A 26,838-nucleotide genomic window follows, 5' to 3' on the forward strand; every position below is an offset into this window, starting at 1 on the left:
TCACTAATGTACTCCAAGTAGTTAGTTCTGCCTATTGACAGCTACTCATTGAAAAATATTGCAAAATAAGTATTATTGTGGGATATGCTGTATTTTGCAAGCAGCTATAAGGCAAATAAAATTACTAGGGAAAATGAGGAAGAAGACTAACATTTGTTAAGTACCATTATAGACTCGCCACTTGTACACATGGCATCTTAACCACTCTGTCATGAACACACTGTCATTCTATATTGTGCAGATGAGGAAACTAAGATTCAAGGAGGTTAGATAATTAACCCAAGGTCACTGATATAGTGCACAGTATAATTTTTCTGAGAAGTTTTACTCAGAAGCTCATGTTTAAGTTAAATTATACTTAATTATGAACAACACTCAACTCTATTTGGATGAACACCTATTGATATTATCTATATATATAAAAGCCTAAGCGACCATTACTACCGAACAACTGAACAACGGGTCAGCCAGTCGCTATGACATGCACTGACCACCAGGGGGCAGACGCTCAACGCAGGAGCTGCCCCCTGGTGGTCAGTGTGCTCCCACAGGGGAAGCGCCCCTCAGCCAGAAGCCTGGCTCAGGGCTGGCGAGTGCAGTTGCGGGGGCAGGAGCCTCTCCCAACTCCACGGCAACAGCAGGCACAGCAGGCCGGGATGAGTGCTAGCAGCGCGGCACTTGGCACACTGCTACATCCCCCGAGGGGAACCAGATTTGCGAGAGGGCGTAGGACCATGCACGAATCCATGCACTGGGCCTCTAGTTTCTTATATAAATATCCTTGCCCAACAGAATTGAACAAACACCTTGGAGATATAAAAAAATTTGGAGAAAAATCAAAAACAAAAGCTGTAAATTTTTTTAAATGTTTACTTGCAATACATTACACACACACATACACACACACACACACCACAAAATCCTCACAGTGGGTGACTAGAAAAACAAAAAAGCATTCCCTGCTGTGTTTCATCTTATAACATATTCTAAAAATGCAATTATTTCAGAGGGCCCAAGATAAATTATTTTCTTGGAAACATTAGTATGTAAATATTATATAAAATATATGAAGGAAACAATATACTGCCAAGTAGTAGGAAGTTTAAATTAAAAACAACAATATTTTTTATAGAAATTACCAGGTTTCTTTAAAAAGTTTCCTTTCAATTAAGCTACTATGTAATAATTAATATACATATATAATATCTAAATAGGAAAACAATTATCATGAACAGTACACTGATATTATTCCTAGAAAAGCTTATAACACATTATTAGACAAAATTGTATGTATCAAATATCTAGATAAATATCTCAGAATCTAAGTGGACCAAGACACATAATGATCAATGAAAATTTTCTTAGGTAGGACTTATATGCTATGTCTGTATTTAGATGCTTATCAATTATAAAATTTATAATAAATATTATCAGAATATTGATGTTTATACAAGTATCAAACGAGAAATTTGGTTGCTAGGTTCTACAATTCCCTAGGATCTATCTGGATTATAATTATTTGCACTCTTGGTGTTTTGGAGGTAAATGTGGGTTGACTTTTCCAATGTTATAGCTTATTCACTACATGATCTTAGTCAAATACTTTCATTGGTAAATGATGTAGTTGGTGGGGTTGTTGTGAGATTAAAAGAGTAAATAAATTACAACATTTTTAACGTACTGGGATGCAAAAACATGCTATCCCTACACCTGTTTTTCTCCCTACACCTTGCTTCCTTGTATAATTCCTTTCAATACAGAAAGCACATTCATACTCAATACGTCAGAGTATCGTCACAAAAACCCTGCAGGTGCAGAGGTTAGAAATTATAATTTCCATATAGATAACGAAATTGAGTCTCAGAGAGGTTATGCAATAATAAATTCAATATTAGAAAAAGCTTCTTTTGTCATAAATAGTAATTACATAAGCGACAGTGTCTTTCTTTGGCTTTGTCTTCTCGGTCAGAGTCAAATGATAGAAAAGATGTTTTAACATGGAATAATGCATGTTGATAAAGTACATTTAAAATGTTGTTCAATTATTTACAAACACTAAGTAATATGCACCTAATAATAACCCTATGAGAAAATGACTATGATCATCCCTTCAACTTTTTTTTTTTTTTACAGAAAAAGATACTGTGTCTCCTGAGAGGATAAGTAACTCCAGCAATAGGCAGAGTTAGGATTCAAATTCCAGTAATTTTATTCCAGATTCTGTGCTTTTAATCTCATTTCTAATAGTGCCCCTATCGTGAAAGTTAAAGAAAAATGTAGCTCCTATTCTATAGATTTTTTAAGAAACAGTGTGACTTAGAAGTCTAAAGCTGTTGGGAGTTATCAGCTGCCAACTATTTTGCTCTGTCAGTGGGGGATTTCCACTGGTGGAGGCATAAAAACAGAAGGGTAGGGAATTAGCAACTCCTATCACATAATAATCATCTTCACCATGATATCTATTACTATAATTGAGCACTTCCTGTAGCATAGGCATATTTCTATGTAGTTTATGAGTAGTCACTCATCTAATTCTCACAATAATATGTAAAGTATGTTTAACAGAGTAGGAAACAGAGACACGGAATCATCAAGTAACTGGCCAACAGTTACACACTGATTACTAGTAAGTTGTGCAGCTGGAACATAAGTCCTGTGTTTAATTTATCAAAGAGAACACAGAGGAAACCCAAGAGACTTTAATTTTCCCAGCTGGAGTAAGAACCAGTGTTAAGAGTCTTAGACAGTCTAAAAATATTATTACAACAACCAAAGGCTTCACACAAAGTTCACGCCTTATTTGATCATGAATCCTTCACTCTTACATGTTACATTTCAGGACTGATTTATGGCAAGCCTCCCTGAGGCCAGAAATACCTACATTTCTTTTACATGCCACCTTTTTCCTTAAATAACACAAAATAGTTAGGAGAGCTGTGGTCCTCCACGGAGTTGGTGGGTAAGAATTAAAATAACATGAAAGTATTTTTTAAAGAATGCATACACTCACTATATGGGGATGGGTGAGAGTGAGGTAGGAGGAAAGAGTAGGAAAAAGATCTATGCAATTTGTCAAGCTCCCCTTAGCTGCCTATGACATGGCAACTGCTGAGTTGGAGTCGACCAACACAAACGCTCAACATGGTGCAATTCAGCAACCCAATACAAAGGCAGCCTCTCTCCGACGGAGTGCGACAGCACACAGCGGTAATTAAGAAGGTGAGCTCTGTAGTCAGACTGCTTGGGTCGAATACCAACCCTGCTACTTGTTGGGTGACCTTGGGCTAGTTGCTGAACCTTACTACCATCCGTTTCCTACCTATTATGAGAAACAACTGAGACAATACGTATAGAAATCCTCAGCATGGTACTTCAATGAATAGCACTGTTTTTTATTATAGGTTCTTAATCTGTCCAATATGTAAGTTATGTGAGATGAACTATAACCATTCATTTACTTTTTGTTTCTATTTTCTTTAACTGGAATTACCATAGATACAGAAGAAAAAAATGTAAAGCCAGAAATGGGTTCAGTATTTACACATATTGAACATGGAGGTTCCATGTGGGGACCTCCATTTAGCAGGCGCTGTGAGTTACCTGACATCCCCCTCTGCTAATCTGCCTTTGCCTTTTCCCCTAATTCTCCACCGCTATCCTTTATCTTCATTCTCCCCCCTTCTCCATATGCTCCTCGCCCCTTGACTTAAGCTTGCCTTTTCTTCACCTTTCTTCTTTTAAGACTTTGTTTTTTAGTTTTAGGTTCACAGAAATACTGAGAGGCTGGAGCTGAGATTTCCCGTGCTCTCTCTGTCCCCAAGCATACAGAGCCTCCCCCGTTCTCTCCCATTAGAGTGCACATTTATTCCAACTGAGGAAGCTACATTGACACTTCCTAGCACCTTTCTTTTTAAAAATATATTTGACATGATACATACTGGTGCTTAAAAAATATGTTTTTATTGATTTTTTCTAGAGAAAGGGAGAGCCATAGAGAGATAGAAACATGGACGAGAGAGGAACATCAGGGATTGGCTGCCTCCTGGATGACCCCTACTAGGGATCAAGCCCGCAGCCTGGGCATGTGTCCTGACCAGGAAATGATATGCCAATGATTAGTTTCTGGGTGCACGTTCTAGTGCTGAGCCACACCGGCCAGGCCATACTGGCACATTGTAATATAGGACACTCGGAGTTGTATTCTCATTCTTGTGCTTACTAACTAGAGGTAAGTGTAAGTATACACATAGAGAAAAAGACAGATCTCCATCTCTCACCCTAGGTCACAGATAATTAACCTGCCATTCTTTCCTTATCTGCACAGTGAAACTGCATAAGTAGGATTATTTAAGTGAGTACATAATTTTACTGAAACTTGCATAAACTGTCGAGCCAAGCTATTATTAAAAAATATATACACTTCTTCAGAAATATTTTTTATGATCTTCTTGACTAAGTCAACCTGTGTTCTATCCTTAACAAAATGTATAATATTTTTAAAACGATTTATTGTTCCAGCCATGATTACTTGGAAAACTTGCTTTCTTTCATGTTTGCAACAATGATACATCACACCAACCTTTCCTTATTGTCACTGCGGGTGGTTTCACATGCTAGAGTAAATTCCATCTGAGTTAAAAATTATCCTTAGGAAACTATAATTAAATGCACTGTTAAAATTTTGTTATTGGTTAATAATCACTGAAATTACTTTTCCTTCAAGAATCTTTTTTCCTTCCAAAAAGATGGTTTGCTAAACTTTACCCCAAGTTACTTTGGAGCAACTACTCCAGTTTTAGAATTTCCTTTTGCTTATAACATCGCCAAGGGGGCAGGCTCTGGAGACAGCCTGGGATCCCTGGATCCTGACTCATTGCTTATTAGCTTACCAGCTTTTTACCTTAGGCCAGTTACTTAACTCTTCTGTGCCAGGCTTTCCTCCTCCGTAGGAGGGGGCGGGGTAAGAACCTGTCTCAAGAGGTTGTTATGAGAATTAAATTGACTAACATACGTACAGCACTTAAAAGACTGACTGGCACAGAGTGAGCACTTGACAAATGCGAGCTATGACAGCATGACTGACAGGTAGCCAGGTGTATAACCACAGTAGGGATTGGAGTAGAAGTCCTTTTTGCATTTTCCCACTCTTATTTGCTGTAATAAAAAGAGCTCTGGTGAATAAAATGAGCAGTGAACCTGGGACGTTAGTATGTCTAGAGGAACATCTGTTAAAAGGACCTTCACCGTTAGCATTTCCAGGCAAACAAGAACTTAAGGCAAGACAGAAGCTCCTAAAGAGTCCGTTATCTTAAGCAAATAAATAATATGGCCCAGAACAGAAAATCACATTTTCAATCAGAAACTAATGAACAGTGCATTGTCTTTGGTTCACACCAAATGTTCAGGTATTTTAATTGCCATGCTTTATTGGATTTCTGAAGTCAGCATAGATCATGTGAAATAGGAGACATTGTGATCATCACTGGAAAACAAAGTCTGTCACAAATATTGACACTGGTTATATTCATTCAGTTTACTTTCATCTTAGCTAGTACTTGGTTGCATATAGTTCTTGATCTTAATTTGACTTAAAAATCACTGGTGCATATGAAGGGTCTCTCCTACCATCACATCACCTCTATCACTGTTTCCTAGAAAATGCTGCGGCCACTGAGACTCCCATGTTAATGTACTGCAGTCCAGCAACCTTTGCATAGCTGCTATTACTGTAATTGCTTCTGCTTCTAAAATTCCCAAGATGCTCACGGGGCCAACAGTGTTCTGGCTCCCACTATTCCCTCAATAACAAGATAAATGTCATATACATGTCTACTTGAATCTTGGCATACATTTTTCCAGGAGTTGTTAGATTCTACTGCGCCATTAACATTATCATTTTTTAATTTAATATAAATTATTTAAAGATGTTCTTATAAAATAAATCCCCTTATAAATATTATCTGAGAAAAATTCATTACAAAAATTTAAAACTAAGTTATAAATGAACACTTGGCATTACGTGTATACTTCTATCATACATCAGAATATAAATTCTATGAGAGCTGGAAATTTCTCTATTGTTCATTGCTATATTTAAACTTTAGTATACAAAAGCCCACAAAAATGTGTTAGAGCGAATGAATAAATCATTGCACCTATTATGTTCTATATTTGTAGTAGATCTTAAATGATTTGAGGGAAAGTTTCAATCTCATAATCCTCTTTAATGCTTAGAAGAGTTGTGTTGTCTGTATTTTTTTTAAAATCATTATTGTTGGAAGTATTACATATGTTCCTTTATTTCCCCCCGACCCCTCTAGCAGGCCCCTACAGGCCCTGCCCTGGCCTTCACCACACTATTATCTGTGTCCAAGTCCTTTGGTTGATCTCTTCCCACTCACCCACCTCAGATGTGAACTCATAATAATAAATGGCATGAGAAAGAAGCAAAAATTAGTGCTTAGGTCACTGTAGGAGAAAGTAAGTTCAAAGGCACCTGAAGTAGACCTGAATGTGCAGGTGAAAACAGGGAATAAAGCATCTGACAATAGTTCAAAAGGAGTTCATTCCACAAACCTGTAAACCTCAATCCCAATCTCTAGAACCAAAAGTTGAGGTCTAAGTTGGAGGAAAGAAAAAGAAAGGCATGAGATATATGATGTTTCCTAATGTGGGTTATGCATCCCTTAATTTTAAGTGTCTCAGTTTTTAAGTGCCTGGTGTTGAGTTCTTAATTTAATTAGCTTTACGCAAGTTAGGGAGGAAATTGGAAATCTCACCATTGTTAAGTTTTCATTAGTGAATTAAACCTATCCTGAGCTCATTGTGAATAGTATTGTCATTATTGGCTCATTTGTCTTTTTCTCTAAAAGACCTAAACCCCTTTATTGCAGAAACTGTATTTAATTCTGTTTTTCTAGACATTACCCAATGATTGGTATAAAATCAGATTTTCAGAGTACTAGTTGAATGATATAAACAATGCAACATACAAAATATTCATATATAGATATATAGCCTAACAATATAACTCATTAAGTTATATGGTTCTTTTCCTCAAGGAAACTATGATTGATAGGGTAATGACATACCAATAAAATATTATATGATAAGTACCAGGAGAGAAAGATGTGTAATTTTCATGAAGGTTTGGGGGAGAGGGATCATTTATTATATTTAGGATGATAATAAAACACTTCTTGGAAGAGGTAGCATTATATTCAAACCCTAAGAAATAGATAGACTGGGATAGGGAGATGAGGAGCCCAGAAGGTCTTCAAATTTTTCAATGGGATTTTAAAGTTTTGATTTTATTCAAAATATTAAAGATATTTTAACCTTGGTTTCATAGCTTTATAAGGATAGGAATTTATTATGTCTACTTTAATATATACATATGTATACAGACATATATAGGTAAGAGAATAAAAAATAAATAAATCTAAGTCAACCTTAAGGCTGGTGAGTTCTTTTCTTTATTTCCTTCTAAGGTGGGTGTAATGTCACCCAGGTTTGAAACTACTGTCTCAAGTAAGTATTCTAAGCTCTGACCCCATGGGTGCCATCTCAAATACCTGCTAGGCTTTCCCTCTCCAATGCCCCCTAACACTTCAACAGCCGCGTGCTTTCCTCAACACTAGTAAACAAGGGACACAAATTTCCGGGTAACCTCTTAGGTTATTCTCAAAATGAGTAAAATAAAATACTAACTGGATTGGAAATGAGAATAAAGTGAGAAGTGGCAGAATTTGTCAATAAACTAAGTTGCTGAAACAAATAAGGCCACTGGACAAGTAAGACCACTTCATTGAAAATGAACACAAAAGAGCACTTCATTTTAAAATGAACATAAAACTTCAACAAGTGTGACTATTCAGAAAGGGTTTTTCTTTTTCATTCTTCCTTTTTTTCTTTCTCAAATGAGTAGGAACTTTGGGTCAAAAATAATTTAATAAATACAAAAAAAGCCAATGTAACTAATTCAGTAAGTTAGGGACATTAACAATAAATGACTACTTTTTTCTTTTTTTTTTTTTTTAGTAATCAGTGTCTTACATAAAATGAATGTTTTCTAAAATAAAATCATTGCTTTGAAAATCTAAGAAGCTTAAATTCTTAACTTCTCAATGTTCAGCTTAAATTTGCTTAAATTAATACTATTGCTTGGAATTATTTTTATCCTTTTAATCATGTTCTTTGTACCAGTCCAAATATGCTTTACTTTTTATAGATTATTCTCTAAAACGCTGCAATTTAAGATCCAATACAGGAAATGACAAATCTAGAATCAGAGATGCTTCTATAAGTAATTTCTAAAATCAGTTTGTTCTTTCCAAAGGAACATAACAAGTTGGAAAGGAAATGGGCTTTTGGAGTCAACCTCAAGTACAATCCCAGCTCTGCAGATTTCCAGCTGTGCAACCTGGGCACATTGCTTACCCATTGTATACACACACACACACACTGCAATATTATTCAACCGTAAAAAACACACACAACAAAACAAAAGTAAACAGGAAACCCTACCACTTGTGACAACATGGATGGACCTTGAAGGCATTATCCTAAGTGAAATTACTCAGAGAAAGACAAATACTATATGGCCTCACTTATATGTGGAATCGCCCTACTCTCCCCAAAGCCCCACTAAACACAGACGAAGAGATGAGATTTGTGGTCTACCAGAACTGGGAATGGGGGAAGGGTAATTGAAGGAAGATGGTCAAACTCCCAGTTGTAAAGTAAATAATTACTAGGGCTGTAATGTTCTACATGGTGACCATGGTTCACATTGCTGTATCATACATAGGAAATTTGTTGAGAAGATTCTAAGAGTTCTCATCATGAGAATTTTTTTCTTTTCTTTTTATTCCATCTATATGAGCTGGTGAAATGTTATAAACCTATTGTGGTAATCATTTCACAAGATATGTAAATTAAATCATTATGTTGTATACCTTAAACTTATATAGTGATTATGTCAATATTTCTCAATAAAACTGAAAAAAAAAAGAAACAAAGGACATTCTTTTACAGTCAAAACAAAGTCTTACCCTATAATCAAGGTGAGAAACAGAAAAGAATTAACCATTACATGCTTAAAGAATACCATATGAGGCACCCACAAAATGGAATAATTTTCAAGAGACTACTTGCTTAGTAGTTAAGACAGTAATTTGTTTTCCCTAGGTAGGATGGGTTTAGAGTCTCAGGTAATAGAGACAGTACTCAGGCAAATTATTATTACATTTCCAATACCTAATATATTGTGAAGCATTCCAGGGCAATTTCATATAGAAACATAAAAATACAACAGAAAATATCAAATAATGGCTAAATAATCCACTGCATTCTTTTTCACTGTAGGAAAACTGAAATAACAACGATCAGAATGAACTATGCTCCATGATTGGAGCGAATGTCTTTTCATTTTCTTTCAATTGCAATAATGATAGCAGACACATGAAATATACTATATGATATTCACAATTTTAAGCACTTTACACACATGAGGCCTTAATCTTCATAACAACCCTATGAGGCTTTACTCTCCATAGATCAATATTATTCCCATTTTTAAAGATGGAGAAACTGAGATGGTGCGAGGGTAACATGCACAAAGTTAAAAGCAAGTAAGGGGCAGAGCTAAAATTAAGAACCCAGACTGTCTGTCTGGTTTCAGAGTCTGAGTTCTTAACCATGTTAGTATAATCCCTCTCAAATCATTCTATTTTTTTTTTTTTGCATATATCACACATGAAAACTTTCAGGAGTATAACACATCTCTAAATCAAAGAAAGGGAAATGACAAGTTATGAAATTGGAGGACTGTTAAAAACACCTCTAAGTAATAACACTTCTTGTTCTGTTTTTAAAGTCAGCTGAGAATTCAGTTGAAAAACATAACACTGTATACATGAAGTTCAGAACATAATTATATATGGGAATTAAATACCTGAAAATTTACCAAAGCTTCTGAAGAAAGGGCATTTAATCAAAACCATCCTATTAGAATATCAATTTTACATGCTGTATCACTGAAATATTTTTGTGCTCCAGTGAATATGTAGATGATTTAGTGCTGATAGAATGTCTCTGGCCTATTTTTATGAATGAAGTACTGCTTTGGTAGAAAACTTTTGCACTTGTGTTATGTCAAGTAAAGTCACTGTAGTTCACCAAGAAGAGATGTTCAGTGGTTGAGCATTGACCTATAAACCAGGAGGTCAGGGTTCCATTCTGGGTCAGGGCACATGCCCAGGTTGAGGGCTTGATCCCGAGTGGGGGACATGCAGGAGGCAACCAATCAATGATTCTGTCTCATCATTGATGTTTCTATCTCTCTCTCTCCCTCTCCCTTCCTCTCTGAAAGCAATAAAAATGTATTTAAAGAAAAGAAAATGATGGGACTATGTCAGAAACACAATGAACCTGAACACAGAATGTCAGTTACAAAAGTGATACATGTTACAAAGCAAGCATTTACCTTATGATAAGGCATAAGGTAAATTTTTTTACAGCTGTAAAAAAATAAGATAGTGGTGTGACTTCAATAAAAACAATCTAATATTTTCTATACCTAAATATACTCCAATTCAACTGTGTTTGCATCCCCACTTATAAACATCATATAGTCTATAGACAATTATATTCTACCAGCAATAAGAATAAACTAAAATTCAGACTTTCAATGACATAACAAACATTTTTAAATAGGTTAGCACAAATGTTCCTCAAGTCTTGTAGTAGTGTTTCATTTTAATTATGTTTGTTAAAGACTATTTTTCTGTACATGGCCAATCTAGATAAGGGCTGTCCACTAGAACTTTCTGTGGTGAAGGAAATATTCTATATTTGTGCTATTCAACACAATAGGTACTAAAAACATGTGGCTATTGAGCACTTTACATGAGCTAGTGTGATTAAGGAACAGGATTTTTTACTGTATTTAATTTAAATTGATTAAAAATTAAATAGCCATATATGACTAGTGGCTACTGTATTAGATGGCTCAAATCTACTCATCTTTTCAGGAGGAAAACATGGGCACGGCTATATAGCAGTGAGGCTGGTTTCTTTATGTGTTTTGCCAATACGCTTTGAAGGTAGCTCCAAATAATACGTTTCTATTATATTTTAACTGCTGAATTATAGATATGTAGAAATGTAGAAATATAGATTTCTAAAGACAACGATTAATTTCCAACTTAATTCCTAACTCTCAATAAATGGGAATTAAGAAAGCTGTGAATAATACAATACACACTAAAAATAAAAAGCAACAATAAACTAGTCAAGTATGGTACAAAATGAATTGAATATAAATAAACTTTATTAATTACTCATATCATCCAATATACCGATTCCTGGTCAGGGCACATGCCTTGGTTGCGGGCTTGATCCCCACTGGGGCGGGGGTGGGGGCTGGGGGAGCAGGCATGCGGGAGGCAGCCGATCAATGATTCTCTCTCATCATTGATGTTTCTATCTCTCTCCCTCTCCCTTCCTCTCTGAAATAAATAAAAAAATACATTAAAAAATATAGTTGATTTCACATTGGCAATGTACCTGGAGGTAAAATTACTGCTGTATACGTTTCTCAAAACATAGCTAACATCTATATAGACTAGCCAAACAGTGCCATAGAATTTGACTCAGTAGTCCCAATTAAAGACTTAAAGTGAGAAATGAAAGTATTTAATTAGAAATCTTGGTTACATGTCCTAAAGTTTCTTTTATTCATATAAAATTATGAATACATGCATTTTATACATTTAAAGTTTTAAAAATTATATTAAGAACTCATCTTTTAGTTCAAAGGTAACAACGTTAAGAGTGTTTTGTATATTTCTTCCACAAATATTGATACATATAAATGCAAAGGTGTGTTTGTGTATTCTTAAAGGCCCAAAGGATACTGGCTGAGAGTAATAAGATGGAGTTTCAAACTTGGTTAATTATTAACTGGCTGGCTGCTCTTGGGTAAGTCACTTATTTTCTTTGTGCCTCACTTTCCACTACGAAAAGTAGTTTTTTACCAAGAGATCTTTAAATATTGTCACAGTTTTAAAAACGTCTGACTGTAATATATTTCTAATAGAAATAATGCCTTAATCCCTCTCCCAAACCCTTGCCCCCACCCCAATCAGCAGTCTTTAGCTTCTTGATAACTCTGATTTTAATGCTGGCCCCCACAGCAAACATACTGCTTCTAAAGCTGCATTCTCTGGATTAATGAGAAACCAGGAGATGTTTTCCCATCTGGTCTTCGGATTCAGTAGCCAAATGACCAAGTACACATAACATTGCTTGGATAATGTTTCCAAGCTGAAGCAATTTAGCTATGACATTAAAATTAAATAAACAAGAACTCAGAATTTAAAGCCTTATAACATATATTTTTAAATACAGGAACACTTTTTAAAAGTGCAGTAGTTTGACATAGAGCAAGGTGACCTTGATCCTGTAGACTTCACCAATAGATACAATTATAGTGAGGTCAAACAGTAAAAGGAAATACCTACACATCATTTGGATTCTGGTTTTAGTGGAAGGGAAACAAAATATCTGATTATTTTCTACATCTAAAAATAAACCTTAAAACATGAAGAGAACAAAATTTTACATCAATTTATTTGTATGATAATTGTCATATATTGAAAAGTAATTATAAACCTTGGAGACGAAAATAGACTAACTTGAAAAATGCACAACTATTTTATGTCGGAATTTTTTTTTTACTGCAAAACATGAAATTGTTTCAAAGCTGAATGCTTAATTTATACACGGTGACAGGACATAAAAATTAATAAGCAAAATAATGAGTCACTATCTTGAACAAAAACATTTTTTGCATAGATGCATTACTCATAGTAAATTAGAAATAGAAATTAGCAAAAACCTATATATTATCCTCATAAATTATAATTATTCACATCTAATAGCTCAGTAAATGACATGTGGGATTTAAAACAGCGTGATGGTCACTGCCGTACTCTGCCATGCCTTGCCATGGGGAAGCTGCTCCTGCCACAGAACACAGTTCAGGATATGTGTGCCGTGGAAAGCACAGCCCATTGCGGACTGTGAGGCTTACTGTAGATTCACTCAGGGAGTCAGCAAGTGCTACAGCAATGACCCACAGAAGCTGTTAAGGACGTAAGTCATCCCTTCGGAGGGGGAACATTGGTAAAGGTACAGGAAGGTAAGCTCCATGAGAACGGAAACCAGGGAAGGATGCTATGGTAGGAGGGCTGCCTGTACATGGGAGTACTGTATAGTGGAGCAGATACTCCAGAATCAAACTCAGGGACGGTGGGAGTTGTGGGGAAACGGGATGCACCATGCAGAGAGAGCTGTCAGATAGCCAAGGTGGGTGCAAGGATTCCAAATAAACTGGTTTGACTACATGAGAATAATATACGGGTTACTGTGCTAAAGGTACCTTCAGAGCGAGACAACGCATGGTCCTATCCAGTTTTGAAGGGATCTTAATCATGAAGGAAGTGGATTTCAGCAAATCTATTTTGATATCCAAATCAATTCAAATATTTTACATTCATTAATGCTTAGTTCTCATCTCCTCCCAAAAGCTTTCCTAATGATATGCCATTGAACTCTTCTTTTAAAACTCCTATAGGATTTACTATCGCTAATGAACATATTTTTTAAACCATACCATCTATATATATAAAAAAGCCCAGCGACCAAACAGCAGAACAACCAGAACAACCAGTTGACCAGTCGCTAAGACACGCGTCACTCCACTAACTGGGATGAGTAGCTGGCTCCTGCAGCAGGAGCAACTGCTCAGCGGGCGGTTCCACAGCCGCCTGGCTGACCAGGATGAGCGGTGCTCCCACAGCAGGCCAATTCACCACAGGCCACGCCCCCACCACTGCACGAATCTGTGCACCGGGCCTCTAGTTATATGATAATATAATGAAGACTGAACTGAGTGGCTTGGGACCAAGAGACAATCTTCCCCCCTCCCACAGGTTAGGAAGGCGCCCAGGTCAGGGCATCAGGCAGCAGGCTAGGGGGAGGCATACCCTTGTAAGCCTCCCTTCATGATCTCTGGTGGGGTGCCACCAAGCTAGAATGTGAGCGGCTAACTAACCGGCCGAGGATCTGCACCACCCCCCCCCCAATAAAGGTCGGCCTGGATTTGCATTCCCAAAACCTGCTGGCACTACCAGCCAAGCACAGAACCTAAGGGGGAGGAATTGCAAATCAGAACTGGGACAACTGGAGCCACCCTCTTGGAGGTCCCCATCAGGGCCTCTGCCAGTGAGCTGCAGAGATTGAAAGGGGAGACAAGCTAGGCCAGGGGTGGGCAAACTTTTTGACTCGAGGGCCACAATGGGTTCTTAAACTGGACCGGAGGGCCGGAACAAAAGCATGGATGGAGTGTTTGTGTGAACTAATATAAATTCAAAGTAAACATCATTACATAAAAGGGTACGGTCTTTTTTTTTTTTTAGTTTTATTCATTTCAAATGGGCCGGATCCGGCCCCCGGGCCGTAGTTTGCCCACGGCTGAGCTAGGCTCTCTTCCCTCCCAGAGCCGGCACACCCTAAGTGGAGAGGGCAGCCTTGATCTATTCCTCTAAACCCCACCTGCACCTTCCTGCAGGTGCAGCCTCACAGGGTAAAGGGGTCACAACACAGAACTCTGAAATCTGTTGCTTCTCCCTTGGAGCCTCCCTTCGGGAGGACCTAGAAGGTGTGGAGCTAGGAGAGCAACTACCTCCCCTCTTAAGGGCTAAGGACCCACGCCACCCCAATCAAAGGGCAGATTGGATTTGCATTCCCAGGTTCTGCTGGACCCACCCTGCTAATCTCATGTCCACTGGGGGGAGGGGGTGCAACAGTGAACCTGACTTACTCGGAGCACCCCATCTGGGCCTCTAGCAGTGCACTGCAGAAAAAGGAGGTGAGCAGCTCTCTCTCCCTTCCCAAGGGCAAGAACCACCCCAAGAGGAGGGGCAGGCTTGTTCTCTTCCGCCTAGCTCCACAGACACATCCCTGCTGGTGTGGCCTCATGGGAAAAAAGGGGCACAACTCAGAACTGGGTCATCTGAAGCAACCCCCTCAGAGCCTCCCCTCAGGGTCACTGATAGGGCACCAATGAGGTAAAAGGCGAGCAGCTCGCTCCCCTCTCAAGGTCTGATGGCCTGTGTCACCCTCATCAGAATTGGGTTTGGACTCCTATTTCCAACTGGCTCCATCGTGCTAAGCTCATTTCTGTTGGGTGAAAGTCAATCCCACCCACAAACAGGACAACAAAAATCAGTTCCCAAGTACAACAGGAGGGTCATATAACCCACAGAAGGGACATTCTTAGAGCATCCATCTCAGGAGATGACGGAGGCTTTACCACTGTGTTCCACAGGGCACTTACGACTTAAGGCCACCCCACAAAGACTGGAAGGAGTCATAGCAGTCCTATCTAACACACAGAAACAAATACAAAGAGAGAGCTAAAATGGGACAACAAAGAAACAATCCCCAAATAAAAGTAAAATCTCCAGAAAAAGAACTAAATGAAATGGGAGCAAGCAATTATCAGAGTTCAAAATAATGGTTATAAGGATGCTCAGATAACAATGGAACAGAACAGAGACCCCAGAACTCAACCCACACCATTATGGTCAATTAATATTTGACTAAGGAGGCAAGAGCTTATATAGGAGTAAAGACAGTCTCTTCAATAAATGGTGCTGGGAAAATTGGACAGACATATGCCAAAAAAAATGAAACTAGACCACTAACTTACACCAGACACAAGAATAAACTCAAAATGGACAAAAGACTTAAATGTAAGTTGTAAAACTATAAAAATTCTAGAAGAAAACATAGGCAGTAAAATCACAAACATCTCACATAGTAGAATTTTTGCCAATACATCTCCTTTGGCCAGAGAAACAAAGAAAAAAATAAATAAATGGGACCGCATCAGACTAAAAAAGCTTCTGTACAGCAAAAGAAACCATCCTCAAAAGGGAACCCTTGAGTATGGGAGAACATACTTGCCAATGAGACATCCAATAAAGGGTTATTTCTAAAATATACAAAGAACTCATACAACTCAACAAGAGAAGGACAAATAATTCAATTAAAAAGTATGCAAAGTGAATAGACACTTCTCCAAAGAGGACATACACATGGCCATCTCCCCCAACAAGGGATCCTTTGCGGAAGTAAGGTTGGCTTGGCAACTTTGACCAGCACAGACATGGCTGTGAAAATTGTGAATTTGAAGGACTCCTTTGAAGGTTTTCAAGAAGTACATTGAGTTAAGTGTTTAAGTTGCCCAAACATCACAAAGTTATATGAAGTCATTACCACCGAGGACAAAGTGTATTTGCTCATGGAACACGCAATCAGAGGACACTTATTAGACTTCTTACAGCCCATGACCAAGGAGGAGGCCGGAGCCATGTTCCTCCAGGTACTATCAGTGGAATAGTATTGTCACCGGAAGAGCATAGTACATAGGGACCTGAAGCCAGAGAACATACTCATAGTCAATGATACGACCATCAAAGTAGCAGAGTTGGCCTCAGTACACAATATAACATGAGAAATTGAGCACCTTCTGTGGCTCCCTAGCCATTATGGCCCCAGAGATCATGAAGCTCCAACCCTATTACACCCCAAATACTGACGTATGGAGCCTAGGGGTGGTTCTCTACAAGATGGTAACGAAGAAAGTTCCATTTGTGGGGAAGATATTTGGGCAAATGAGATAAAGATATTGAGTGTACCATCCTTTATGTCTCTAGAATGCCAACAACTTAAAAAAAAAAAGATGAAGGGCCACACATCAGGGCAAGACCCTGCCCCTCCCCTGACACCAACTGTAGTGCTTTCTCAAGCCAAGAAGTTCTGCCATCATGGCATAATTCCACAGACCCTGCCAGTCACCCTGCCAGCCTGGGAGTCAAGGATGCCCACTCCCCAACTGGCCATAGTCAAGCATGCCCATTCCCCCCTGCCAGCCTGGAGTCAAGGATCCCCACTCCCCCAACCATCATGGAGTCAAGCACGCCCACTCCCCCTGCCAGCCTAGAGTCAAATATGCCCACTTCCCCTGCCAGCCTAGAGTCAAATATGTCCACTCCCCCAACCAGCCTGGAGTCAAGCACGCCCACTCCCCCTGGCAGTCTGCAAGTGAGGATGGCCATTCCCCCAGCTCGTCTGGACTCAAGGACCACCTCTTCCCTACCCAGCCTAGAGTCAAGGACTGCCATCCCCAGCCCAACCCTCCAGCATTGCCCTCAGGGGTCCCACACACCCTCAGCAGGAGCAGCTGCAGCAGCAGCGGTGGAGCCCCAGAGGGATCCACCCCTGAAAAGAGCCTCCAAGCTGGGCAGCCTTCTGGTGAGACCCTAGGCTCTTCATCTAATCACAGTCAAGCATGCCCCTCCCCCTGTCAGCCTGCAAGCGAGGATGAGCATTGGGTGGTAGGAGGGTCTTCAGGTTTTTCTTAAAATGCATATGTTGTAGGTCATGCATGTACAAGAAGTGTATCAAAAGGACAAAAGTGAAGCCAACGTAATTTTTTAAATAGCGCACGGCCAAGGCAGGGCCATAGTTAAAGATGCTGGGAAGGTCGAGCAGCACCCCCCAAATTTTAAAAGCTGAACTTGAAGATGCTGAGCTCCAGGGAGGCCAGCCATGTGGTGCGGAAGATGAGCCAGAGGCTGGACACAAACAGCTGCGGCGAGAGCAGTGCCAGAAACGCATGTTCAAGGTGAGAGGACTCGTTGTGGAGAGCAGAGTTAGGATCACTAACTCCAACTTATCATCTGAACACATAGCAGTCGAGGCCAAGGGCCAAGTCCTGGGCTGCCAGCGAAAGGGAGGCAACCCATCCATATATATATAAATAACTGATAATGATGACCAAGATCTTCATGGATGTTGCCCAATATTTTGATTTGGTCTTCGAGGGCTAATCTCAGAGACCACAAGCTAATCTAACAAGTGCGGGCGAAGGGAGACACCTCCACGAGGAAATAAAAGGCAAACTAAGAACGGTGACACTTGCTCTTCGCACTCCTGAGAATGAGCCGTGCTCACAGCTCATGTGTCGGGCTTGGTGACCGTTGATTATTCCTTGGCCTTGCTGCTCGAGCTAGTTCATCGGTCTTCCCTGCAAGACGTGGACCCCTGGACACCGGGGCTTCTGTGACTCCGAGTGACCAGTAACCACTGCTCTGTGAACAGCCCAGGCAGGACATTTGAGACCTAGGATTTTCTGTTCGTTAACCCCCAATACTTGTGTGTGTGTTCTGATGTGTTTGTAATTTGGATTAAACCTGCAAGTAAGAAAAGTGAAGTTAACAGCACAGTCACCTCTGTTGGCTCACTATTGTTACTTGGTGTCAGAAACCTAGAGGGCCAAGTGACCACCTAGGGTCCCGGCCTCAACCAGGCACCCCTGATACTATCTGAGGATCAGGACAGCGAGTGACTTATAGGAGGGACTATACTCACGGCCAGAGTGCTGGTGACAGTTGGTGTAGTTGGCAGTTGAAATTCTAAATTCTAAATCAAGTTAACCTAACATTTTTTTTAAAAGAACTTAAAAGCCTGACAGTTGGTGTAGTCATCACTGGCTTATGACTGGTCTGAAATCTAAATTTAAATGTTCAAAGTAAAAATTTTAGCCTAATTTCAAGAGAAAAAGAAAATCAAATTAACCTAATATTAAAAAAAATTTAAAAGCTAACATGAAGGAACAAAAATGAGCCTGTCAGTTAATGTGCAATTGGCTGGCAAAACAAATATATAATTTGGCAGAAATGAAGGAGAAAAGATTGACTGATAATATTGCTCTTTAAAGATGGGAACCTGAATTAGGTATAGGTAAAGGCTTATATAAGGTTGCAACCGAAATTGCTTGAAAATACTAGCATTACAAAATAAACTAAGAAAGTTCAATTTGAAAAAAAGGCCCAAGACTGTATTATCAGTAGGGGACCCCTAGTTTGAGGCAGAGGTGCAAGTTCATAAGAAACTGCTGGTATAAACATGTGATGATGTATAGACAGACTTCCCCATACCTAGAAATGTAGAACCCCTGGGGAGGAGAGCAAATACACAGGGGAAAAACCCTATCACAGGTGGATGCAGACAGACATAAAGGGAAAAATTTGGCCAGGAGAATTATTCAGAGAGAGAAGTCAGCTGACAGAGTAATAGATGAGGAACAGATGAAGATATAATACAAACAACCCCACACCCTGAGGATCCAGGGGACTGTGATAATCAATTTGATGATGGATATTTTGCTAGACTAGTGGTGACTAAGAAAACTATTAATAATAATCATCCATAGAAGGCAAAGAATATACAAGACAAACAATGAGAGTAGATTTTCAACAAGTAAATTTGGCAAACATTGATTGGCTTGCTAGTGTTTGGGACAAAGGAGCAAATACAAGTCTGCTGACAGGAACAGAAATCAATTGACCATCAAGTTGATAATCCTATCTCTGGAACGATCAGGTAGTTGAACCTTATCTTCTCTTATCATTTAAAGAATAACTACATCTGATGTTTTAAAATTGTCTTATGAGAGATAGCATCAATATTCATAAGTCAGATGGTATTTCAAAATATTTCAAGGATTGATAAATGTACTTTTAAGAATACGTGATTATTCAATACACCTTAGAGAGGATGACAATACCTGCAGCATGTGAATGAGCAGAGATTACATCACACTTCCACCAAAATAACGTCCCACCACCAACAATGAGATGAAATTTCATTTTAATTGAGTCATCAAAGCAAAGCTCCATGGACTATATCATGATTTATTATTATAGAACCTAGGTTACTTCTGATCATTTATTAAGTTTGAAATTTTGGTAGGACAGAAAACCGTGTGGTTGGTATACAGTCTAATCTAATGGAAGCAGACTTGAGTCTGTTGGAATCAATAAAAAAAGAACAGGTGAGATACAGGGCCAAGAAATCAGCAGCTATCTTCACATAAGTATTTTACTTCCACTACTGGGACTCATATACTGAGGAGACCTTTGTCACATATCTAACTGACATTACTGTAGAAATAATATAGGTTCTTCAATTTGTATTTTATTAAATTTAACTATATTGGTTTAACTCATTTCTCACATTTACCACTTTTTTTCATTTAGTGCATATGAGGACACTAAAATTATACTTAATGCTAATTCAAAACTTTCAAAGCTGTTATTTAATGTCCAAGATGGATAATTTATACATTTTTACATAGATAAAATATACAAGAAACATATATATGTTTGATTTTTTGAAGGTGGAATAGAATGGAAATATTGGCTTGGGATCTTGGAAAAGATCTGAGGTGAATGAACTCTTTTGTTCCTTTTTTCCCTTCAACTAAAATACAGAAGACCCTCGTATTGCCTAGCTAATGTTTTACGTGCTGAGGATACAAAGAGATGTACAGCTTCTGCCTTTTCAGGGCTTAGGCTGGTAGGATGAACAACATGAAGTGATAATAACGATATTGCTCCTCTCCTACGTTCTCATGAATCTAAATCTATATTCTCCTTTTCCTGAATCTTTAATGCATCATTCCCTGTGTTCATTACCATTTAAACCTAAGACGCCTCCATTAACGTACACACATGCATACTTACTACATATATCTTTACAAATGTCAACTTATATTTGTTTCTTCCTCTGAGATCTTCTCCGTCCTTACCTTGTCTTCTGAAAGCATTCTTAAACGGTCCTCTTCTTGGCATGTGATATAATGATATTCTGATTTGCCTCCCTGGCTGCCCTATCTTAACCTCTCCTTCACTTCAATGATCACCTTATGTTGAGAACTTCTACAACCATATTGCCAATCCTCATCTCTCACAAAATGTGCTCTTTCCACACAAGGTTGAAATATAAATCAGAGAGAGAGAGAGAGAGAGAGAGAGAGAGAGAGAATGGGAATGAGAGACTTAGAGGGAGAACTGAGTCTAAATTGAGAATAAAATGAGTAATATCACTTTAAAGGTATAGCATTAAAAGGATGAAATTTGTATATATTTATTTGGTAAGAGGAAAGAATTAATTATGTCATAAGTTTGGTAACATTTTGTGTTATGTTTAGTTAGAAGAAATTATATATGTTAACTCCCCCCCCCCCACTCATGCCCTTACCCCCTGGTGTCTGTGTCCATTGGTTAGGCTTATATGCATGCATGCCAGGCCTTTGGTTGATCTCTCCCCCTTACCCCCACCCTCCCCTGCCTTCCCTCTGAGGTTTGATGGTCTGATCAATGCTTCTCTGTCTCTGTATCTGTTTTTGTTCATCAGTTTATGTTGTTCATTATAATCCACAAATGAGTGAGATCATGTGATATTTATCTTTCTCTGACTGACTTATTTTGCTTAGCATAATGCTCTCCAGCTCCCTCCATGCTGTTGCAAATGGTAGGAGTTCCTTCTTTTTTACTGCAGCATAGTATTCCATTGTGTAGATGTACCACAGTTTTTTAATCCACTCATCTGCTGATGGGCACTTAGGCTGATTCCAAATCTTAGCTATTGTAAATTGTGCTGCTATGAACATAGGGGTGCATATATCCTTTCTGATTGGTGTTTCTAGTTTCTTGGAACATATTCCTGTAAGTGGGATCACTGCGTCAAATGGGAGTTCCATTTTTAGTTTTTTGAGGAAACTCCATAATGTTATCCACAGTAGCTGCACTAGTCAGCATTCCCACCAGCAGTGCACGAGGGTTCCCTTTTCCCTGCATCCTCGCCAGCACTTGTCATTTGTTGATGACAGCCATTCTGACAGGTGTGAGATGGTACCTCATTGTTGTTTTGATTTGCATCTCTCGAATGATTAGTGACTCTGAGCATGTTTTCATATGTCTCTTGGCCTTCCTTATGTTCTCTTTCGAAAAGTACCTATTTAGGTCCGTTGCCCATTTTTTGATTAGGTTGTTTATCTTCTTTTTGTTAAGTTGTATGAGTTCCCTGTAAATACTGGAGATTAAACCCTTATCGAAGCTAACATTGGCAAAGAAGTTCTTAATTGGTAAGAAGTGCCACCCCATTGGGGTGTTTATGGAAATGTGCTGGGTGTGTGCCATTGTGAGAACTGTTACATTGAATGGGAGATATGACTGGGCTGGCATTTAATGGGCAGAAGCTGGAGATTCTGAAGGTCCTTCAACACACAAGACATTTCCCCACCACCAACTGTCCTGATTCCTGCATGACATCCCCATGTTTTACCAAGCATCGTTTATAATAGCTATCTAAGCCCAACACCTAACTACATTTTTATATAAACACTGAGTACGCATTTTGGACAGTTGTTATTAACAATGGAATTTCGTGAATGCAAGTACCATGTATTTTAGGAGAAGACTGTTCTTGGCTTTGATGCTAACTTTACCATGAGTCACAAACCATTTCAGAAAATCACACCACTATATTGTAATGCTGCTCTTATGGATGAGTCACAGATACAACAGCCTCTATTTGTCAGAATCTCCAGCTTCTGCCCATTAAATGCCAGCCCAGTCATATCTCCCATTCAATGTAACAGTTCTCACAATGTCAGTATTTGTGGTAATTCTATGAATAGATTAAAGTATCTGACTATTTCATTATGTTTTACTGCACAGACATATACAATCACTTATAAAAAAATATACACTGATTTTTCATAAATTACTTCCCTTTCATGTTTCTTTTTTTTAAAGTAAGACAACCCAATTTTATTTTTTAACTTTGTTAATATTTTTTTTTTATTTCAGAGAGGAAGGGAGAGGGAGAGATAGAAACATCAATGATGAGAGAATCACTTATCAACTGCCTCCTGCATGCCCCTACCAGAGATCTAGCCTGCAACCCGGGCATGTGCCCTGACCAGAAATCGAACCTTGATCTCCTGGTTAATAGGGTGATGCTCAATAGCTGAGCCACACCAGCTTGGCTTTTGATTCTTTGACACTAGGGCATTTACCATTTTCTACAATCATGTATTTATGTAAGTTATATTGGTAATGAGTTTCATCTCATGCTAATAAAGGGGACACTATAAAATATTTGTTATAATGGCATGGAGTAGAGAATCACTGGCTTACATTCTTGGAAGGACGAGGGTGATATGAGCCAACACTGTTGGAGATCAACAAATACAGCAGACGGTCTGGCTAATATCAAACAGTAGAGGTGCTATTCCCAGTTCTCGCGGTCATGGGACCGACTTATGCTAATAACACCGTAATGAGAAAACCCGTGTGCAAATAGAGAATATTTAGCAGCAGCAGTACATATGGTCAGGCTCATTTTCCCACTTAGTCGATGAGCTAGGGAGGAATTTGGGGAGAAATTTTTGCAGTAGAAAAAGGATAAAATTACAAGGTGAAGGACTTCAGTTATAAATGAAAGGAAATGTTTAATTAAGCCAAGCAGCTCAAAGTGTTCTTGTTCCTCTATGGACCTGCTCCCTGGCAGGGTAAATAAACGGAGTTTTCGTTCATTCATATTGGCTCATCATTTTAAGTTTTAAACATGAATTTGTGGAAAGAAGTCCTTGGTGTGGTTTACTAGCAGTTTGCAGCTGTGTGCTGCCTTAATTGCTCTCCCTTATGTTGCCGCCACCTAAATAGTTTAGGCTCGCCCAAAGGTGTAAGATTAAGTCAGAACAACAAGAACCAAATGAAAGAAAGTGTTTACAAAATTCGTAAAAGATGAGATCATCATCTTGGATTCTACTTTATCCCCTAAAATTTTATTCTTTATAGCCCCTCAAATACTTTTCATGCTAATATTTAAAGAAACAAAACATAATTTGAATAATTTATTAATTATTGAGAACTATAAAAGGGAACTTTTGGCAACATATGACATTGGTCGCCAAAACTGTTAAAAGTATATTCATGATCCACTCTCCTTTAAACTGTAAAGACACTTTCAACAACGTGAATGGCTGTCAATAAAATAAAATAATGGCCCTGAAAATATATGTCTATACTTCTTATTCATGAAGTAGAAACTAAACTATGCTAAAATTTCCATGTCTTGTCTAGTAAAGCTATTATCCTTTGTTCTAGTTATTCACTGTAGCTTAAACAAACTAATACTTAATTCACAATTTTGTGACTCAGGAATTTTGGAACAACCTGGACAAGTGGTTTATCTCTGACCCATCTCTTGTCACCTGTGGGAACTGGGACTACACATTCCATTTCCAAGATGGCTTTTCAGTTACATTATCTGCTATCTTGCTTCTTGGTGGCTCTTTCTCTTCCTCCATCTCTCTCTCTCTCTCTTTGTATCTCTTTCTCTCCTTCTCCCTTCCCCTCCCCACCACCTCTTTCTATCTCATGCCTTGAGCTCCTCACAGCTTGGTGATCTCAGGGAACACAGACTTTCCTACATGGTAGCTGGCTTACCCTGAGCAAATATTCTAAGATCAAGCATTCTAAGAGACAAGACGGGGAAGCTGCCAATATCTTAAGGCCTGGGCCTGGGACTTCGCACAGTGCCACGTCCACAGTGTATGTTTAGACAAATCATCATAAAACCCACCCTGAGTTGAGGGGACATACCAGTAATGTCACCTTTCTTTTTGAGTAATGCCAAAGAATTTGTGGTCATCTTAAATTCATCACATCTTGTTTGAAGCATTATAAAAATTATTGTTTCCGGTCAGTAATTCTCATACTCAGCCAACTACATGTAAGGCACCAACTACATGTAAGGCACCATGCCAGGAGCTACATAAAACACAGTCTCTTACTTCAAGAAATTAAAATTTCACTTAAAAGATGAAAAGTGCAACTATAAATATTTAAACAACAGTTTTCCAAGTAATATTTTAAACTAGCCAAAGAGAAAATGAGAATGACGGGAGTGAGAAGCAGACTTATTAGAAAGCCAAAGATTTTTATTTTGTTTACAAAAGCAATGCCATCTCTTCCATGTGCAAATCACAAAAATATTCACTATTTTGACAAAATGTCGATACTGAAGAAAATGTTTCAGACTATAAATTGCATTCAGTTCTGAGAATAAAGAAAGACATTTTCAGAGAACAATACGCTGGGCTATTTCATTGTCCCACAAAAGAAACCAGAGATAGTCATATTTAACATTAGTATTCAATATGCATTATCTAAACCCAGAAATGATGCATATAAAAAGATGTGAACGTAGGCACATTTAAGATTGCATTTGTAGGTGGACTTTATACATAATTTTGTTTGATAAATACTAATGAAACAAACATTTATCGAGTACTTGCTATGTTCCAGGGCACTGTGCTGTATTATTTTGGAGACACGAAGATTAAAAAAGACATCATCTTAGCAAACAATGAGCTAGGAGAGTTAAGGAGAGGGATGAGTAGATAGGCAATTTTATAACAGTGTGAGATGTCACATAACAAGGGCAAGTGCAGACTGCTGGAGAAGCACACAAAATCCTTAGCTCAGACTGAGGGGTGATATGCCCAGGAAGATCATCCAGGGGACAATGCAACCTCACAGCTGAAGGTCCATTAGAACAGTGGTCGCCAACCAGTGGTCCGCGAGGTCCAAAAGGTTGGCGACCACTGCATTAGAAGGAAACTGTTGCTATTGTTGTAAGATAATGGAGTGATGGAGGGATTAGTACACATTCTAAACAGAGAGCTGCAAACAGATCTGAAAAAAAAAAGAAATCCTGGTGTTTTCAGGACAAAGCCAGTATGACTTTGGGAGAATCTGGGGCAGGAAAAACATATTGAGTGATAAGTTTGGGGGAGGTAACTATGAAACTATGATCACATCATTTAGTGCCTTTTATTTGATGCTAATAAGTGTGAATCTCATACTGAACACCACGAGGAGACACAAATGGCCAAAATAAATGAACGTAATCATTTCAGATGAATACTTACACGAGCATAACCACATATATAAAAGCATATTTGTAAACAGCCAGTATAACATTTTTGAAAAGTCATATATCGGAGCTCAAAAATAAAAGCACATGAAAGCTTTTAAATTTAGCGTCATAAATCTGAAGGGTTTTATTTATGAGCCAAATGTGTTTTTCAGTTGCTTGCATTTATTAGATTACCTATTGATTTAGTGTTTACAGTTTTAGTGTTATAATTATTTTACACAGTGATGAGTATAAACTGTTATGTAAATATGACTAAACAATAGCTTCTGCTCTAATTTTAAATTAGAAACTATATAACTACAATATTTAAAGTGGTAGTCATAGACTTTACATTTTGTTAAACTGAAGGGAAATGTACATGTACTATAAGCTTCTAATAAATAATTCACCTGTAGTAAGTGACCAATGATTTAGAAAATAAGGCAAATTCAGAAAAAGTCTATCTTTATCAAAATAAAATTTAGATAAACAAATAGAAAATATTTCTAATCTAATGGTGTTTAGGCTTAGGCAGTTATAACATTACAAATAAATATTTAATCTATATGTGCTGTAAGTCTCTTAAAAATAAAATGTATAAAGGATAGTATGCTTTTATTCTGACCTTTTAGAATATATGAGACCCTGAGTATACGGCCTCTTTAAGATTTTACCCTTTAAGAAAATCAGTGATATTTTATTATCAACTAGAGGCCCGGTGCACAAACATTTGTGCACTCGGGGGGAAGGGGGGGGTCCCTCAGCCCGGCCTGTGCCCTCTCGCAGTCTGGGACCCCTCGGGAGATAACGACATGCTGGCTTAGGCCTGCTCCTGGGTGGCAGAGGGCAGGCCCAATCCCTAGGTGCAGCCCCTGGTCGGGCTCAGAGCAGGGCTGATTGGGGAGTTGGGGCGCCGCCCCCTGTCATGCA

General features: G+C 38.5%; 1 protein-coding gene and 1 long non-coding RNA gene across 2 annotated transcripts in view; both read right to left on the reverse strand.

Moving 5' to 3' along the window:
* ATRNL1 (attractin-like 1) overlaps positions 1 to 26,838 on the reverse strand; it is a 428,818-nt gene that overhangs the window by 203,770 nt on the left and 198,210 nt on the right. The window lies entirely within an intron of this gene.
* LOC106727523 lies at positions 1,496 to 16,492 on the reverse strand. The gene is made up of 3 exons (XR_001363747.1): positions 16,481 to 16,492; positions 15,908 to 15,909; positions 1,496 to 1,573 (listed from the first exon to the last, which is right to left on the reverse strand). It is a non-coding gene; the product is annotated as an uncharacterized LOC106727523 (long non-coding RNA).

Source organism: Myotis brandtii, unplaced genomic scaffold (genome assembly GCF_000412655.1).
Source record: "Myotis brandtii unplaced genomic scaffold, ASM41265v1 scaffold441, whole genome shotgun sequence".
Taxonomy (NCBI): Eukaryota; Metazoa; Chordata; class Mammalia; order Chiroptera; family Vespertilionidae; genus Myotis; species Myotis brandtii.